The sequence below is a fragment of the Equus quagga genome, chromosome 8 (genome assembly GCF_021613505.1).
Source record: "Equus quagga isolate Etosha38 chromosome 8, UCLA_HA_Equagga_1.0, whole genome shotgun sequence".
Lineage (NCBI taxonomy): Eukaryota > Metazoa > Chordata > Mammalia > Perissodactyla > Equidae > Equus > Equus quagga.
The window spans coordinates 81,139,100-81,156,398 of record NC_060274.1 but is presented as its reverse complement, the minus strand read 5'-3'; the positions used below and the strand labels follow the sequence as shown (position 1 = coordinate 81,156,398).

Sequence of the window (17,299 nt, the reverse complement as noted above, 5' to 3'; positions counted from 1 at the left end):
CATGCATATTGCTTTTACATGCACGAATTTATTTGATCCTCAATCTTAAGAAGTTAGCATTATGATGATTCCCATTTTGCAGATAAGGTTTAAGGAAGCAAAATTTGCCTGAGGTTCATATTCTAGAAATCCTTATCTTTAAGCACTTCCCTATACTGCCTCCCAATCTGTGGGTACTTACTATGTGCTAGGCTAATAGCCAGGAGCGTTTTTGCCCTCAAAGGGACATTTGGCAACGTCTGGAGATTTTTTGATTGTGGGAAGGAGGCAGCCTCTGTTCCTTGACCTAGTGAGTGGAGGCCTGGATGTTGGTAACTGCACAGGGAGTCCCCGAGAACCAAGTATCTAGCCCAAAATGTCAATAGTGCTGAAACTAAGAATTCTGAGCCAGGCTATGTGAAAATCGTTTTCAGACCAACACTGAGACTCTTCCTGTAGCCCAGTAGGTGCAACTACTGTCTCCATTTTAGACAAGGACAGGTGCTCTGAGAATCAGGAAGTGGTCACCACAAGACAGGAACCCAGGTAGTCTGATTCTAGAGGCCTTTGGGGTCCCCCCTCCACCAAACTCCATTGTCATCAGCTGCCTTTACCATCAAAACATGTAATCTCTTTTAACACCTGTTTACGTATTACAAATTTCAGAAGCTAAGAACATTCAGCCAACTGGGAAAAATTCCCACCCTGGATGGATGTGTCTCCAAAGATAAAAAGTATCTGTTCAGCAGCTCAAAGGTCTTGAGAAACCCTTACTATAGAACCATTGAGCTTTCTCCAGCAGACATTCAGATCCTTGCTTTAAAATAAAACTCTGAGGAGAAAGCTAATTTTAGGACATTAAGTTTTTTCAAGAATAATTAACTCTGCATGGGATTCAACATCAAGTTCTTTCCTTTTGTTTTTAGGAGCCGATGAGCCCGGAAGGTTAGTTAGGAGAAGAGGAAATGAAACTATGACAAGACACAGTACCATTCCTCTTTTACCTGGTGGCCAGGCACAATATGAATATGAGTAACTCTCTCATCCTGTCCAATTAACTCCCTCAAGTACAAAAAGAAGAAAATATATACACACTTGGTTATTTGGAAGAAACTGAAGAAAAAGCCAACACCGGGATACTAGTTTCAACAATAAAGCGCTATGCAAATAACTTCCTTTGGGATTTAAGGCTTGTCCGGCGCGGAAAAAAACAATGCTAATGAAGCAGGGCGAGGGTGGAAAGCGAGAGAGGAAAAGAAAAAGAGAGGAATAAAAGAGCTTGAAAGAGGAGAGGGAGGAAAGAGCCGGGCTTACTTCCTCAGACAGGAATTACTGAGAAATGGAGGAAGCTCTGGGAAAACAGTCTGGGCTGCTCAGGCAGGCGGGGCTGGGCGAGGGTGCCTCCCCGAATTCGGAATGAGAGGTGCGGGCGCCTCCCAGACCCGTCCATCCCCCCCGGCGTTCGTCGGTGCGGGGCGATGCTCTAAGAACGTCCGAGCCTTTCGATTTTAAACCTTCTCCAATCAGGTTCTCCGGGTGCCGACGCGGGCAGCATGACGGTGGCTTCTTTCTGCAGCTCGTCGGGATCCTCCCGCCCTCGCTCGCCGCCTGCCAGATCCAAAACAGACAGTCCCAGACATTCCGCGACGGATGGTTCCAGAAAGCGGGGAACTGACCGCGATGAATGAATTGTGAATAGCGCGGCTCCGGCAAGAGCCTCAGAAACCTTAATTGGGGGTCAGTTGAGAGCCCGGAAACGCGTCGAGCGCCGCAGGTGGCGGGTGGCACTGGAATTTAACATTCTGGAGCCCCTACTCTGTGCCAGGCACTGAACCTAGGGGGCCGCGCTTATTGTCCAGCTCGGTGAGGTAGTTAGATGGGTTTTCAGAGAGGAGAAATACATTGCATTTGCCGTTCCCTTTGCCTGGAACGCTCTTGCCGAGACTGGGGTGTGGCAGCTCCTTTCTCCAGTGCAGTAACCGGCGAAAAGCCACCTCCGCCGAGAGGCCCTCAGGGCGCTTTGCAGCTCTTTATCACCCCCATCACCACTTTTGAAAGTTTAGCAATTACCCCAGTGCTCATAGTTTATCAGCATTTTCTCGTTTGTTTATATTTATGTTCTTTGTTTATGGTCTGTCTCCCCGCTTAAAATGTCATCTCCATGAGATCAGGAACCTGGTGTGCCGTTATCACAGCTGCACGTCCACAACTGCTCCGGGAGCACTAGGTAGGCGCTCAGTAAATGTTAATTTTCTTCCACAGCCAACTACGGCACCTGACTCATCTGCGGTCGCCAAACTGACCCCAGGTGATCAGTTGCTCGCATTCATGCTAGGATCAAAGGCGGCCCGAGGAGCGAGCAGGCAGTCAAGTCGGTTGGACCTTCCCGTCTATCAAGGAGCTCCCGCATTTTCATTGTTACTACGAGGCTTTCTCTCCCTTCCCCCTTGCTCACGAACTGCATAGAACAGAACCACCACACTCCCCTCAGGTCTTCTCCTGGGAACCCCTCAAGAATCTGCATCACTGCCTCTGGATGTCAGGGTCACAGTCCCGGGTCGGGGTCCCACGCCGATTCCGTGCTTCGTCATCCTGCGTCTGCAATCCTCCCTTCACCACCTATTTTCTCTGTTCTCCATCCCTCTGCCTCCGTCTCACTTCCTCAAGAGGTCGAGTTCTCTTTGCCTGTTCGACCACATGGCTCCCCTGGAACCTTTTCCTTAAACCAGCCCCTCCCGCTCCGCCCTCATTCTCCCTGCTTTCCTGGCTCGGAAACGCCATTCGACCAACAATTATGGAGCGCCCACGGCGCGCAGGCAGGGCGCTGGGCCGCCAGGAGCCGCTCCCTGGGCCCGGCCGCAGCTCTCAGCTCTCTCCACCCTCCCCACCTGCCGGGAACCGGGAGACCGAACTCCCCTGACTGCGTCATGGAATCCGCCCGCTTCTTCTAAGTACGTCGCCCCACCCCGTTCCCCGGGAACGACTCCTGATTGGTGGGGGTGGGGGTCACTCTGCCGCCCCTCCCACCCTCCTCGTATGGTCTCCGCCCCTGGGCGGCGCAGGCTCCTCCTCCTCGCTCCCGCCCCTCCCTCCCCTCCTCCGGCTGTTCGCCGGGCTGCGCGCGCGAAGTTCTGGGCAAAGTCCTGGGAACTGGCCACGCGGTCGCAGCGCGGGCGAGCAGAACCGGGGAGGGGACCGGAGCGTGTGGCGGCCAGTGCGCGGCGCGGGCCCCGGCCCCGGCCCCGCCGTCCGTCCGCGAGTGGCCGTCCCCGCCCCCGTCTCCTGCGGCTGGTGCGGGAACTGTCAGCTGCGCGTTGCAGGGGGACCGGAGAAGCCGGATTCGCCTCCTCCTAGGTCTGTGGACGAACCCCAGAGCCCGGCACCGGGGAAGTAGGCGGCATCGCCGGCGGCAGAGCGCGCAGGTAAGCGCCGGGACGCCCGCCGGAGTGGTGCTGGGGTGTGGCGGGGGCCCAGCGGCGGCGCGCGTTCAGAAGGGCTGCGGTTTCGGGGGGCGCCACCAGTCTCCGCAGGACCGGAGTCTGCCTCCTGTCGCCCGGGGAAGAACTGGCTGGTGGGGCAGCCCCGAGCCGGGGAGATCGCCCTCGGTGCGGGCGCCAGGCTCCCGGGAGGTAGGGCCCGAGTGCTACCCGCGCTAAAGCTCCGTCTTCAGAGGGACGGTTTGGCCGGGATTGACGGCGAGAAGGCGCCGAAGGATGCGGCGCCGAGGGGCTGCCCGGGGCAGCGGGGCCGGAGGCACAGGAAACCTGTTCGCTTGGGCCGAGGGCGAGGGTTTACCACATCCGTGAGCTGGGGCGCGCCGGGAGGGACCCGGACGACGCTGGCCTCGCAGGCGCCCGGCTCCCCCGCCTCCCCTCCCTCGGTCGGCTCCGCTTCCCAGTGCGCCGGCTGGCGACTGAGGATGCTCGCCCCTTCGAGCTTCCCAGCGTCCTGGGAAGCGTTTGCAGCCTATAGTCACTGATGGGCATTGTTGTAGATCGTGCAGATACTTCTTAAGCCGGCACGCGCCGCCTTCCTTTGGTAATAGAACTTGCCAGCCGCCTTCTGCACACTTGTGCTGCCTTTGCTTCGTCTCACGGACTATCAGTCTCCTTAGTCGGGACTTTGAGCTGAGGGGCTGTGAAATTGTCGCTTTCGATGTGTCTGGGAACTGCGCTGAGGTGCATCTGAGGTTCCCTAGATGTTGCACTGATCCTCAGAGTTTGACTGCTCGGATGGGCGCATTTAGAAATATTTTAAGCTGCAGCTGCGAAAGAAATCCTTCCACAGACAGGTGAACGTGTAGGTCTGACTTCTGATCGTCCACACTCTACCCCAAGCATCATACAAGGTGAGGGCCCCCTTCTGGCCAAAGGAGACCAGGCAGGCAGGCCTGGGCTGAAATGCACCCAAGCTAAAATGACCGTCCCTTCCACCAACTTGTTGGTCCATCACCCTGTTTGGTGTTCCTCATAGCATTCATCTCCGTGGAATTATCTCCTTGGGCTGTTTGCTATCTGTCTTCCTCCACTAGAACGGAAGTTCCAGAAAAGCAGAGACCTTATCTGTCTTGTTCATCACTCCATCTCCAATGTCAGCAACAGTGCCTAACACACAGTAGGTGTGCGAGAAATATTTATGGGATGAATAATGAAAACTTCTCTGTAAAAAACGAGGAATGGTGATTTCATAGCTGGTTTTGATTTTCATGTTTATTTATCCTTTTTTTCTATTGGGAAAATTAACAAATACCAATAACTACTATTGATTGAGCACCTACAAAGAACTGGATTGTACTAGGAACTTTGTATAGATTACCTTATTAGACATTACAGTAGTCTTATTAGCTAGGTGTTTCTGAACAGATGGGAAATTGAGACTTCAGCAGGTTAGTCAGTTTTCCCAAGATTGTCCTGGCAGAGCTAGAATTCCAGCTCATTTTCTCTCTATTGTGCTGGGCAGCTTCCAAGAAACTAAAATGTGGTTACCACCATTACAGCCAACAGACACTTAGCTTTATTTGTAACAAAAGCTATTACTTAGCTGAGAGAAGATTTGTTGTATCATTGTGGAGAGAGAGTTTCAATAATAGCTAATAGTTATGTTGTAGGCCAGGTACTATCAGGCTGCCATAGACTGTGTTATCTCATTTAAACTTCCCTATCTTGAGGCAGTGTTTTGAGGTTGTCTCCACTGTGCAGATGAAAAAAACTGCAGCCTGGCTTCAGGAGCTTGCCCAGGGTCAGTAGTGAATTGCTCAGCTGGATTTCGTTAATAGTCTCTCTCTTACTAAATCTTTAGCTCCTTCTACTACACCGAAATCTCTCCTGCTCCCACTATTTAATTAGATGTGGACTCATAGTCTAATGATACAGTATATTAAAACCATCTGAGACTGGGCTCTTAACTTTCCACTGCCAATGTCAAGTGTCTAGTTGTATTATTTTCTGAATTGATGAGACTCTTACTGGCATTGATTTTTGTGGCTGAGGTTACAGTTTGTGGGCCTGGTAGACAGGAGACTTCTAATATAGGAGGAAAGGAAATTCTCCTTTCACCTAAATTTAAATTTGCTTTCACCTAAATTTAAAGAGAAATCCGATGGGCTTTACCCATTGTGGTAAATAGACTCTGAACACAGTAATGCTTTATGCCTCTTAAGGAAAGTACTGGAAAGTCAGCTAGTTTCTCTGTTCCCATATGTAGAATGGAGAGTTAGAAGCCACTACTCATTCCAGAAGCTTCTGCAACAACCTTTTAGTAAAGTCACTACATTCCAACTCTTTGTGCTGTTGCAGTGAAGTCGAGAGCAAGAAGTAGTTCTGTAAGAGTGTCGTGGTTACCACCTAAAGGGCTAGTGCAAGATAGGGTGTAGGAAGGAATTAGAGATCCCCTTTTGTTTTCTACTTCCATTCCAGTTTTAGGGGGTAGTGTAATGTTTTTCCTTGCAAGAGGATCTGGATAATCCACAGCTTTATTTATAATGGGCCTCTTGGCAGTACTATGTTTCTTAATTGTTAATTCCACTTCAGGAGTACTCCAGGGAGGGTTAGAGAACCGTCCAAGCTAGAATGACCACAGAAGAGATGGGAGTGTCGGACACTAAGGAAGATGGAAGCTTTTAAGTTGATGGACCTTCCATGCATAATTGAGAATTGTTTATAGTTCCCTGTGAATCCCCTTCCTGTCTACATCTTATTTATCAGCTTTTTAGCCCTCTCCTCTGGAAACTTCCTTCTCCTTTCTAGTCACCCCTTTTGAGACCGTGTTTATGCTCACCCCAACTCTTGTCTCCTCCTCGGTGTCCTTCACATTGATCCCTTCACGTTGATCCCAACCACGCTGATGGTTGTCCCTGCACCATCTTAGTTTAGGGTCTTAGGAACTTCTGCACTCTGTCCTAACGTTGCTTACAGGAGGATTTTCCTCCCTCAGTCTCTCCTTCATATCACAGTCAGGTAAATTCTGAGTCCTGTCATTATATTGCTAAAAATTCTTGAGTGGCTTATATAGTTAATAATAATAATAATATTAATAACAGCTGCTGAACTTCTTGTGCCAGGCACTGTCATAAGGGCTGTCCACGAATCACTGTGTTTAATCCTCAGAGCAACACCAAAGCAGGCACTGGTATTATACCCCCAATTTCCAGATGAGGCCAGGAAAAATTAAGTTCACAACTACTTTACAGCTCATACAAGGTGGAGCTGAGACTGACACTCTGGGTCCTTTCTCTCCTCCTTTGTATGGAGACTCCTTAGCCTGAAGTCAGGATCCAGCAGCCTGGGCTCAGTGGCCGCCTTCACCCCACCGCTCCCCAACCCTGTGCATTGGCAGCCTGAACTTGATTCAGCGACAGAGTGTTTTGCCTTTGCCTGTACACTCCTGTTGCCTAGAAAGCTCTTATTGTCTCTCCCTGTGAAACCCCAAGTCTTTCAAGGCTGAACTCATAAGCCACTTCTGTCAGAAGACTCTCTCTGAACCCAATCCACAGCATTTTCTTAGAAAAGTGGGAGTCCCCAGTTCAATTTCTGACCATTGAGTATGGTGGTTTCTTTCTTTCCTTCAGTGCTTTGTACCTTTCATATCCCCCACCCCCCATTTCCCCACCCTGCTGCCTCCTGGTCTGGTTATTTATTCAGATGTATTGCATTGCCTCTCTTATCGGGTTGTAAATGCCTTGAAGGCAGGCCTAGTATGCATTCCTCATGTTTCTGTTCCTCACATCCCTAAGCATGGTATCCTATCCACAGGAGGTGCTCAATTAAAAAGAGAACATGAAACAGTTATATTTGGTTATGTTCTTTTAGAATATTCTGTGAAAAAAATAATTGGAATGTGGCATTTGGTTTCCTATTTTTGACCCACAATACTGTGATGCCTTCATTAATTTATGATGAAGCAGTAGAAATCCTAGTTATTTAAATTCACAGAAAGTGCCTATTCTGGTTGTTTTCACTTTGGAGATGTTGCAAGGAGATCTCAAACCCATACACAAAACAAACATTGTCTGTAAAATAAGTATCTTGCATTTTATATGCACTATTTTTTTCATATATATGGAAATGTTATTAAAGCTGTTACGGAATTTAAATTTTTGTCAATATTTTATTGATCAGTGAATATTTCTAATTTTTAACCTGGTTTGCTAGATCCCCTATGAACCAGCTCCCGCTCATGGCTCCTCACTCATTACTTGGCTCTGTGTCTTCCAGTCACGTTGAACTAAATTCAGCACTCCGCCAGTGTCCCAGGGCCATGCGTGCTGTGCTCTGGCCTCATAATCTTTTCCTCCTCACCCGTAGTCACCTGGCTAATTCCCACTCATCCATCACGCTTCAGCATGGACGTCACTTGGAAGCCTTTCTCTGCCCCCTCCAAGTTGAAGTTGGAGAACACTCTGTGCCTGTTCATTTTATAGGGAGCAGTTATCATACTGTTTTGTGACTGTTGGTCACTTGACTGAATCTTCCCTGAAACCACGGACTCTCATTTGACTTACATGAGTATCCCTCAGGGATCTTTTAAAACTTTTCCCTACCTCGGCCCTACTCCCAGAGTTTCTGGGTCAGGTGGCTTGGGTTAAGGAGGGTTGGTCACTGGAATTTTTTTTTTAAAGGAGTTTTCTTATTCTGTGTTGTAGCTGTATAGCATTCCATTGTGTGAATGTAACATACTTTATCCAGTTTCTTCTTTTTTTTAATTGAGATATAATTTACATTTCATACAATTCACCCATTTAAAGTATACAGTTCAGTGGTTTTTAGTATATTCATAGTTGTGCAATCATCACCATAATTAATTTTAGAACATTTTATCCACCCCTAAAAGAAATCCTCACCCATTAGCAGTCTCCCCCCTCACCCCGCAACCACTAATCTACTTTACATCTGTATAGATTTGCCTATTGTGGACAGTTCATGTAAATGGAATCATACAATATGTGGTCTTTTGTGTCTGACTTCTTTCACTTAGCGTTATGTGTTCAGGGTTGATCCTAGTTGTCACATGAATCAGTGCTTGGTTCCTTCTTGTTGCCTAATGCCCCATTGTGTGGATGTATCACATTGTATTTATCCGTTTGTCAGTTGATGGAACTGGTGTTGGTTTTTAAAGCTTCCCCCAGTGATTCTACCATGCAGTCAGAAACTAAACCAGAAGTTCCTTTCAGTCTTGTTCATTGTTGTTTTTTGGGGCTAGCACAGTGCCTGGCACGAGATAGATGTGTAATAAACGTTGGAATGAATAAAGCACTTTACTAAAAGTATACCTCTTGTTGTGTGGGTGTCATCAAAAGATGTTGTCATTAGGGGCTGGCCCAGTGGCGCAGCGGTTAGGTTTCCACGTTCTGCTTCAGCAGCCTGGGGTGTGCTGGTTCGGATCCCGGGTGCGGACATGGCACTGCTTGGCAAGCCACTGTGTGGTAGGCGTCCCACATATAAAGGAGGGGAAGATGGGCACGGATGTTAGCTCAGGGCCAGTCTTCCTCAGCAAAAAAGAGGAGGACTGGCAGTAGTTAGCTCAGGGCTAATCTTCCTCAAAAAAAAAAAAAAAGATGTCATTAAAAAGAGATCCTCATAGCTGATTGTTTAGGTCCCAACTTGAACAAATCAACTGTTAAAAAATTATGAGATAATCAAGGAAATTTGGACATAAATGAAATGCTATGATTTTTAGCATCTGCTTCAAAATAATGCAGGGGTAGGGAGGGAGAATAGAGGAAACAAGGCTGTTGGTGAGTCAGTGTTTACTGAAGCCGGGCGATGAGGTCGTGGGTTTTTTAATGCTAGTCTCTGTGTTGGCTGTCCACATGTGGCTGTTGAGCACTTAAAAATGTGGCTAATATTTATTGAGATGTATGTAAGTATGACATATACGCTGTGTTGCAAAGAGTTAGTGCAAAAAAGAATATAAAATTGTCTCTAATTTTTTAGTATCATTTGTATGTTGAAATGATAATATTTTGGATATATTATGATAATATATAATTAAAACTAATTTTACCTGTTTCCTTTTACTCTTTTAATTGTCTACTTAAATTAAAATTGCGTATGTGGCAATTGGACAATTTTTTGGACAGTGCTGCTGTATACTTTTGTATATGTTTGAAGTTTTTCGTAACAAGTTAAAAAAATCGAAGATGTGAATTTTTTTAAAAGTCTGGAGTAAAATATTTTTCATAAAGGATTCCTCTTATATGAAAAGATTGGGAAATATTGATTTATTCAAAGATGATTCTTTATGGAAGCTTAGAGCAGGCAGGCTGAAGCTTTCCACTGTCATTCCCGGGCTTCATCTATGTGAAAATTTAAAAATTCTTCTCTAATAAATGGAATAGCAGCATGGGGGACTAGAAGAATTGCTCCTTTAGTTATTTATCTGACTCTTCTGTTTTGAAGTTGATGAAATATTTCCTTCATCTTGGAAAAATATAGAAAAGTCAGTGGTAATTTCATTGTTCTAAGTCACATTGTTTATACCCTGAAATTGAATTTTCCCTGGACTTTCTTTATAATCACTCTGCCTAAATCTGTTTGTTTGAGAGCCAGAATATGATTGTTTCTAGACTTCCCAAGATCCCTGGAATATGAGTGCAATATCATTCTTTAATAATAATAATAATAATAAATGTGTGGATTGAAAGCTGAGAAGCAAATTGCTTTCATATAAAATTTCTTTAGATGGACATTATGTCACTGTCTAGATGTCTGTGTTTGCTCCCAGGACAATAGATGAGATAATAAACCCAGTTCTCTGAGGGCGTGTGGGCCAGATGAATGACCCTAGAGGATATTCTTTCTCATCTGTGATTTCTGAGATCGGGAGACAGTGGACCTGAATTGAAAAATAGCTTGAATATAACGCAGAACAGAATCAAATTGCCATGAGCAGCCCGACAAGAAATCATCAGAGGATCTGTGACTGTCAGTATAAAATCAAGTTTATTATTTTGTTTATTCTCTACAGCTAAAATATTAAATTTTTTAAATGTTTTGTGAGTCAAACACTTTTCTCAGTATAACATATCTCCACCTATGTATTAAAATGTAGTACTAGTAAAGATTCCCATACTTGTGTTCTGTCTTAGTAGCAAATGTTATAGTATAAGAAATTTGAAGTTACTCTTTAAGTCTTATAAAACACATTTGCCTCAAATCATTTGTGGTGGGCAGTGATCTGAAACGTGTAGAAGCAAAAGCTAAATAGTATATTTTTTAAATCTCACAGACATTATTAAACTTGAAGAAAATGCCCTCTGGAATGAAAGCCTGCTGTGTGATTTTTGCTCATACATTTAATAAGTATTTATTGAGCGCACACTATGTGCCAGGCACCAGACTGGGTACAGGTTACGTGGTGATGAATTAGACAGATGTGGAGCCTCCTTCACGGAGCTTACAGTTTACCAGGGATGGTAATTACGTTAATTACGTTGGGGATATGTGGCTCAAAGGGAGTGAGTCTGGATTTTAATTGGGACCCTGGAGAGAAGAGTTCCAACTTCCTGTGGATCATGATTCAGGCTGCTGATGGTCTGAAGAAGGAAGAGGAAAGAGAACGTGGCTGGGAAATCCTGAGAGGAGGATGACGCCATTGAAGTCCTGCCCTTTGTGTGTCTTTCTGCGGCTTGTAGGAGGCCAGGCGCAGTGGGAGGTGGGGTTTAACTCCTCTTTCAAGGTTTGGAATTGTTCTCTGTGATGCTACACACAGGTTTGTTTGTTTGTTACTGGGAATTGAATCCACAGTTGAGTTTTTACCACCTTTGTAACTGAAACTGAATGAGACCTAACACAGCCATGAAAGTAGCTAAAAATAGCTTGCTGGCTCCAATTCTCGGGTAGCTCAGTTGTCTAGCATCTGAGATGAAGTGAGTTAGGGATGTTTGAAGTCCTCAAAGAATATAGGGAAGACCCACTTGGGTTTTTCTCACAAGTTCAAGGCTGCTTCAAGCAAATTTCTGGTGTATAGAGAATTAATTGAGGTGTCCTTTGGAGCTTGTTGGAGTCATTACGGAATGGGGAACCATGCTGCCTTTAAAGGTGGTGATGATAATTACAAAGAACAATGGCAGCCAGTAATTTACTCTGTGCCAGCTTAGTGCTTTACTTACACGACCTCGTTAGATCTTGCAGTAAGTTATGAGATGACTGTCATCATTCCAGTTTATCAATGACCAAACAGACTTGGGAGCAATTACTTGCTCTTTGGTTGCCCCGTATCTCTTTACTCTTCCTGATTTCCATTTGAGGAATCACTTCTTGCCTTTCTATATAGTTTGCTGGGACCAGAACAAGGGGCCCCATTCTCCTTGGCCATGGGTGGCCTAGAGAGCCAGGCCAGTCACATGCCTCTTGCAGGACTCTGGGTGCAATGTCAAGGGTCATGGAGATTCTGCTGCGAAGGTATATCCTGAAGAGACCATGCCTGTCCATACCACATTGTTGTAATCTGGCTTCTGGTCCCAAAAAAGCTGTGCCAGTGCTTGACTCTCTAGTCTCTTCTTAGTTCCTTAAACTGATATTTTTCCAGTACATTTTCTTTGGTGTCATATGCCAAATTGGTTTCTGTTGCTTCCACTTAAAGAACCCCTGACTGTCACAAGCCTGGAGAGGCTTAAGTAGTCTACCCGTGATCACAGAGGGATCATGTGGCAGAGCTGGGGTGCAGTCTGCCTCTACTGTCAGGCCCTTGACCAGAGGGCCCCTCAGGGTGGTGGAGAGCACTGGACGGGAGTCAGAGAATCAGAGGATGGATCCATTCCCAGTGGTGCCTTTACATCTGTGATCTTGGGTGCCAGTCGCTGCCTTTTCAGGCTGCACTGGATGGACAAGGTGAAATCTACACATATCTAAATGACTCCTAGCCCAAGAATATTTCCTCCTGCATGAGATTTTTGGACATACTGTGTCTCAGTTTCTGAAGGCTTCAATTTAAGGTTTGAGGATGGTCTGAGGCAGTGGTTTTCAATGTGTGTTTCTAGGAGTTGCTGTATCAGCATCACCTGGGAACTTGTTTGAAATGCCAGTTCTTGGGCCCCACTCTAGACCTCCTGAATCAGGAACTCTGAGAGTGGGGCCCAGCCATCTGTGTTTTTACAAGCCTTTCAGGTGATTCTGATGCACACTAAAATTTGAGAACGACTGGGCTAAGGCATTTTCATTTTATTAAAAACACTTTATTATATATAAGTCACTGCTTAGAAGTAGGAAGCATGTAAAAGTTAATTGTCCATAGCCCCTGCTCTCAAGGAACATTCACTCCAGTTGGGGAGACATACAAAAACACAATTGTAAGGGACAAGGAGGGGTGTGATAACTCACTGTAAACAAGGTATTGGAGTGCTACAGGAGCACAGAAATAGGGATAAGAGATGCTTTTGTAGAGAAGCAGGCATTTGAGCCACAAGGACACAAGGATTGAGACAAAAAAGAATGGAGGGCCAGGTAGGAAGGACATTCATTGCAGGCAGAGAACTGAAGATGAGCGAAGGCACAGCATTTTAAGGAAGGAGGGACCCTCCAGTTTGATGAGAAGCTGACTGTTTTAATGGGAAAAGTGACAGGATATGGAGATGGAGAGATAGGTTGGGGCCCTACTGAGATGCATTCTGAATCCCACGTAAGGGTTTGAACTTTATTCCATAGACAGTAACAAGGAGGTGATAGAATGGGAGTTTTCTTAGAGAAGGTGTTCTGGTGGTGGTAGAAAACGTCAGAGATTGGGAGTATAGGAATGAGGTGATGAGACCTAAACTGGGTGGTCACAGTAGGAGAAGAAAGGGAGGACAGCACAGAAATACTGGAAAGTTTGAATGACAGCCCCTAGTAGCTAGGGGTTGGGGGATAGGGTTGAGGAAGAAGGCAAAGACGATTCTATGGGAGGTAATAAATGGTGTTGGTACAGTCAGGTTAAAAGATAAAGTTGGAGCCTTATGTCACACCTTCCACCAAAATAAATTACACATGGATCAAAACTTTAACATTAAAACAACTGGAAAATGAAAGAATGCCATTTAAACAATAATGGGGATGGAAAATCCTTTCTAGATATGACACACAATCCAGAAGCTATAAAATAAAAGATTGATTCATTTGAGTACATGTAATTTTTACAGGGACAAATTTTTTTAACTATGTCAAAAGGCAATCAATAAATTTAGAAAAATAATTGCAGTTCATGTCAGAACAATGTAATTTCATCAATATATAAAGAACTCCAACAAATCCATAAGAGAAAGAGGCCAGTTACTCTAAAGGCAAAGAATATGAACGTAGAGTTTACAAAATGGCATGCAAATGACTCTTAAATATATGAAAACTTTAACCTCACTCATAAAAAGAGAAATGCAAGTTAAAATTTTAGTGAGATGCTATCTTTCACCTATTAGATTGGCAAATATAACAAAAAGTGATAACATCATTGGTAAAGGTTTGAGGAAACAGGTATTCACACATGGTGGATGGAAGTATACATTCGTCTAAGCTCTGTGTGGAGCCGTTGGCAGTATCTATCAAAACTAGCAATAACAGTTCTATGAATTTTATCCTACAGACATGCAATGTGGACAATGATATATGTGCAAAGTTATTTATTGCAGCATTGTTTGAATAAATAAAAGATTGCAAATAACCTAATTGTGCATCAGTAGGAACTGGGTAATAAATAATGGAGCAGTTAAAAATGAGACTGCTCTACATCTCCTGATTTGGAAGAATCTCTGAGATTTATTGTTAAGTTAAAAAACAGCAAGGTGTAGAATACATAAGGTTTGTGGCAAACATACTATATATACTGACATATGTATGGTGTGCTTCCATTTGAGTAAAAGGATATCCATATATAGTATATATTTTATATGTATATATTCATAAATAAGTACGTATTTTTGCACATCTGCAAACACACACGTCTAATGGTGGGCTGAAGCCAGCTCACACCAGCTTGTGAGAATCACCTGTGTGCATTTCTTCTCATCTCCTTAGTCAATGACTTTGGAGTTGGTAGTTTGAAATTGACCATGGTGCGGGAATTTACACCATGGAAATGAGCAAAGGCAACAAATCAGGGCTTTTGTTTGTTTTTGTTTTTTTCAGAGAGCTGGTTGATAAACATTTACGAGAACTCACTGTGTATCATAAATATAAAGTATCTCTTAAATGATACACAAGAAGCTGGTAACATCAGATTCCCCAAGGAAGGGAGAATGGGTGGCAAAAGGATAGATATGAGATTTAAATTATACCTTTTGAATTTTATTCCAAGTGAATGTATTACTTATTCTGAAATGAATATATACAGCAAACAAAATATGACTCCAGAGTTTCAGACCTGTGTGTCTATTTGTGTTATTTAAGGTGCCATTGACTATGCCAGGGGAAAATGGAAACATGAATAGATCTTAGGGAAAAAGAATGCTTTGGGTTTTGAACATGCTGAGTTTGAAATGTCTGGGTGATATCAGTGTGGAGATGTCCATCAGGCTACTCAGAAGAGAGAGCAAAGCTGGTGATCACTTTTGGGAGGCGTCGTTTAGTTGAAAGTATGGTAGTTGAGGAGGTTTCCAAGGGAGGCCGAATCTGAACAACCTTTTGGGCAGGTCCCAGGAGAGAAAGGGAGATGTATATGGTACCTTGGGGAACGCCAGCCAAGAGGTAGGGAGGGGAAGGGTAACTAGTCACAAAAGAAGGAGGACCATATAGTAATAATAATAACTTTCTTTTATGGAGTGTCAACAAAAAGCGAGGCACTATTCTCAGTGCCAGTGAATAGGAGAGGGTCATTCCGAAGGAAAAACCAGGAGAGAGCTCCTGGGAGGGATGTTAACAGAGTAGGACCTTGAAAGGTGGTAAGATTTTAAAGGTCAAGACGTTTCAAGCAGAGGCAATGATGACCAAAGGTGGCAAGAGGATTATCTGATGTAGCTGGAGGGTAGAGAGCCATGGGAGCCTGAGAGCGGTGCACGGCTGCTGCGTTCTCTGGCAGCTGGAGAGCCACAAAATGGTTTTGAACTAGGAAATATGCTTTAATCAGTCGACTGGTAGTCAAGTACAAAAATTAGATGTTGTGTTCCTGGAGCACTTCCTGTGTGTTCATTGGTGGGGAAGAGAGATGCTAGGAGACAGAAAAATTACCATAAAACTTGGAGATCGATCATGCAGATGGCCTGTGCGTGCAGGTTTTCAGAGTGTCTGCAAACAGAACCTGGGATGGCTAGTGCCAGTTCGCTCTTAGTTGGTTTTTTGACTCAAGCTGAATTTCTTATGTGGTGGCGTATTATCTTTTTTTTTTTAATCTGTCAGTAAATTATGGGACGGAGGCTGTATTTTCCAGAAGACTGTGAATGAGGAGTAAGGAAAGAGGCAGTGAATGAAGAAATGATTATTTGTTGACATACATTTTTATGTGTATGATTTATTTGTGAGTTGTGCTGAGAGGTGATATTCCTGTCTCACAAGGCACACGCCTGTCCTGCCTCTCCTTAGAGAGATGCTGTGTGTGTACACGCGGTTCTTTTACTTTGTGAATATACATGTACACCAACGGTGTAAAATTTCACCCTAGTCAGGTTTTCAACTCAGTCTTTCCCCAGCCCGGTGTTGTCTTGAGTTTGTTCTATGTGTGTCATTAGGAATAGTACCAATAATGAGGTGTCAGAAAGCAGAAGGATAATCACTGAGGCCTAAACATGGTTTGGAGAAAGGACTGCATGGACTTCATCGTGCCAGCCTGCTGACACATCCACTCCTGACAGGAAAGTCCTGTTTTTCTAGTCTTTGATCCCACAAGTCAAAATAGCCGTCCAGTTTGGTTATGACTTTGAGTTCTGCATCATTTGTTCCTTGATTAAGGGCCTGGATGCCTCTTCTCTTCTCTGGTATGCAAGGTTTATTTTCATAGGTGCTTGTAGATAGATAGAGACGATGTTTATGTAAGATATGTGCCTTTTCTGACCTATAGATTAAGACTCCTTTGTCTGACAAATGCCAGGCATTAGAGGGACAGAATGTTGGAATTTGGGTCTCTGTAAAATGTATGATGCATGGTCCCGAGAGGTGCCCCAGTTTTCCATCACTGCTAAGAACTTCACAGATTACTTTGGCAAAATAAGCATGTCCGAGGATGCAAGGTACTTGGGTCTCGCTCTAGCTGGTTAACTTGTGCTGAGGGTCAGCACATCACAGACTTCCCTACATGCCTGTGGATACAACAGTTTCTCCTTCCCTGTCTCAGAGGAGTTGTTTGAGAATTAGCCAAGTGTTGATAGATGTGAATGGGGTTCTGGGGAAATGAGAGCCCGTGATTGCTAACTGGGTGGGGAGACTGCTGAAGGAGTGTGGCCCATATGAATGAGACTCACTGGTTATCACAGTTATCCATCAGTTTCTCTGGGGCAGTGCCTCTAAACTTCAGCAGTACCAGAATGACCTGCAGGGCTTGTTAAAACACAGATTGCTGGGCCCTGCCCTCAGAGTTTCTGATTTAGTGATCTGTGGTGGGACTCGAGATTCTGTGTTTCTAACAAGTTCTCCGGTGCTGCTGGTTCTGCTGGCCCTGCTGGCCCAGGGACCCCTTTGAAAATCCAAGCAGTGGTTCAGTAGGCAAAAGACTGAGTCTTGACCAGCCCCAAGTCCACTCTGATTTGGGGAAGAACCAGAGAATTCTGGTTATCACTAGGTTATCATAACCCCCATATTTTATATAGCATTTCCACGTTTGTAAGTCACTTTAATATTCTCTGCTTCCCACAACAAAACAACCCTGTGAGGTAGGCGGGACAAGTATTGACTTCGTTGTACTACAGTTGGGGAAAACCAGACTGAGG

At 44.8% G+C, this 17,299-nt stretch overlaps 1 protein-coding gene across 6 annotated transcripts in view; it reads left to right on the top strand.

The window, feature by feature from the left end:
* The first annotated feature begins 3,086 nt into the window (after positions 1-3,086).
* The window catches only part of OSBPL3 (oxysterol binding protein like 3), a 173,052-nt gene continuing 158,839 nt past the window's right edge, over positions 3,087-17,299 (top strand). For all 6 annotated transcript variants that reach the window (XM_046669449.1, XM_046669452.1, XM_046669450.1 and 3 more), the window contains exon 1: positions 3,087-3,401. The gene's annotated coding sequence lies outside the window, so the exon portion shown is untranslated. The remainder of the gene's footprint in view (positions 3,402-17,299) is intronic.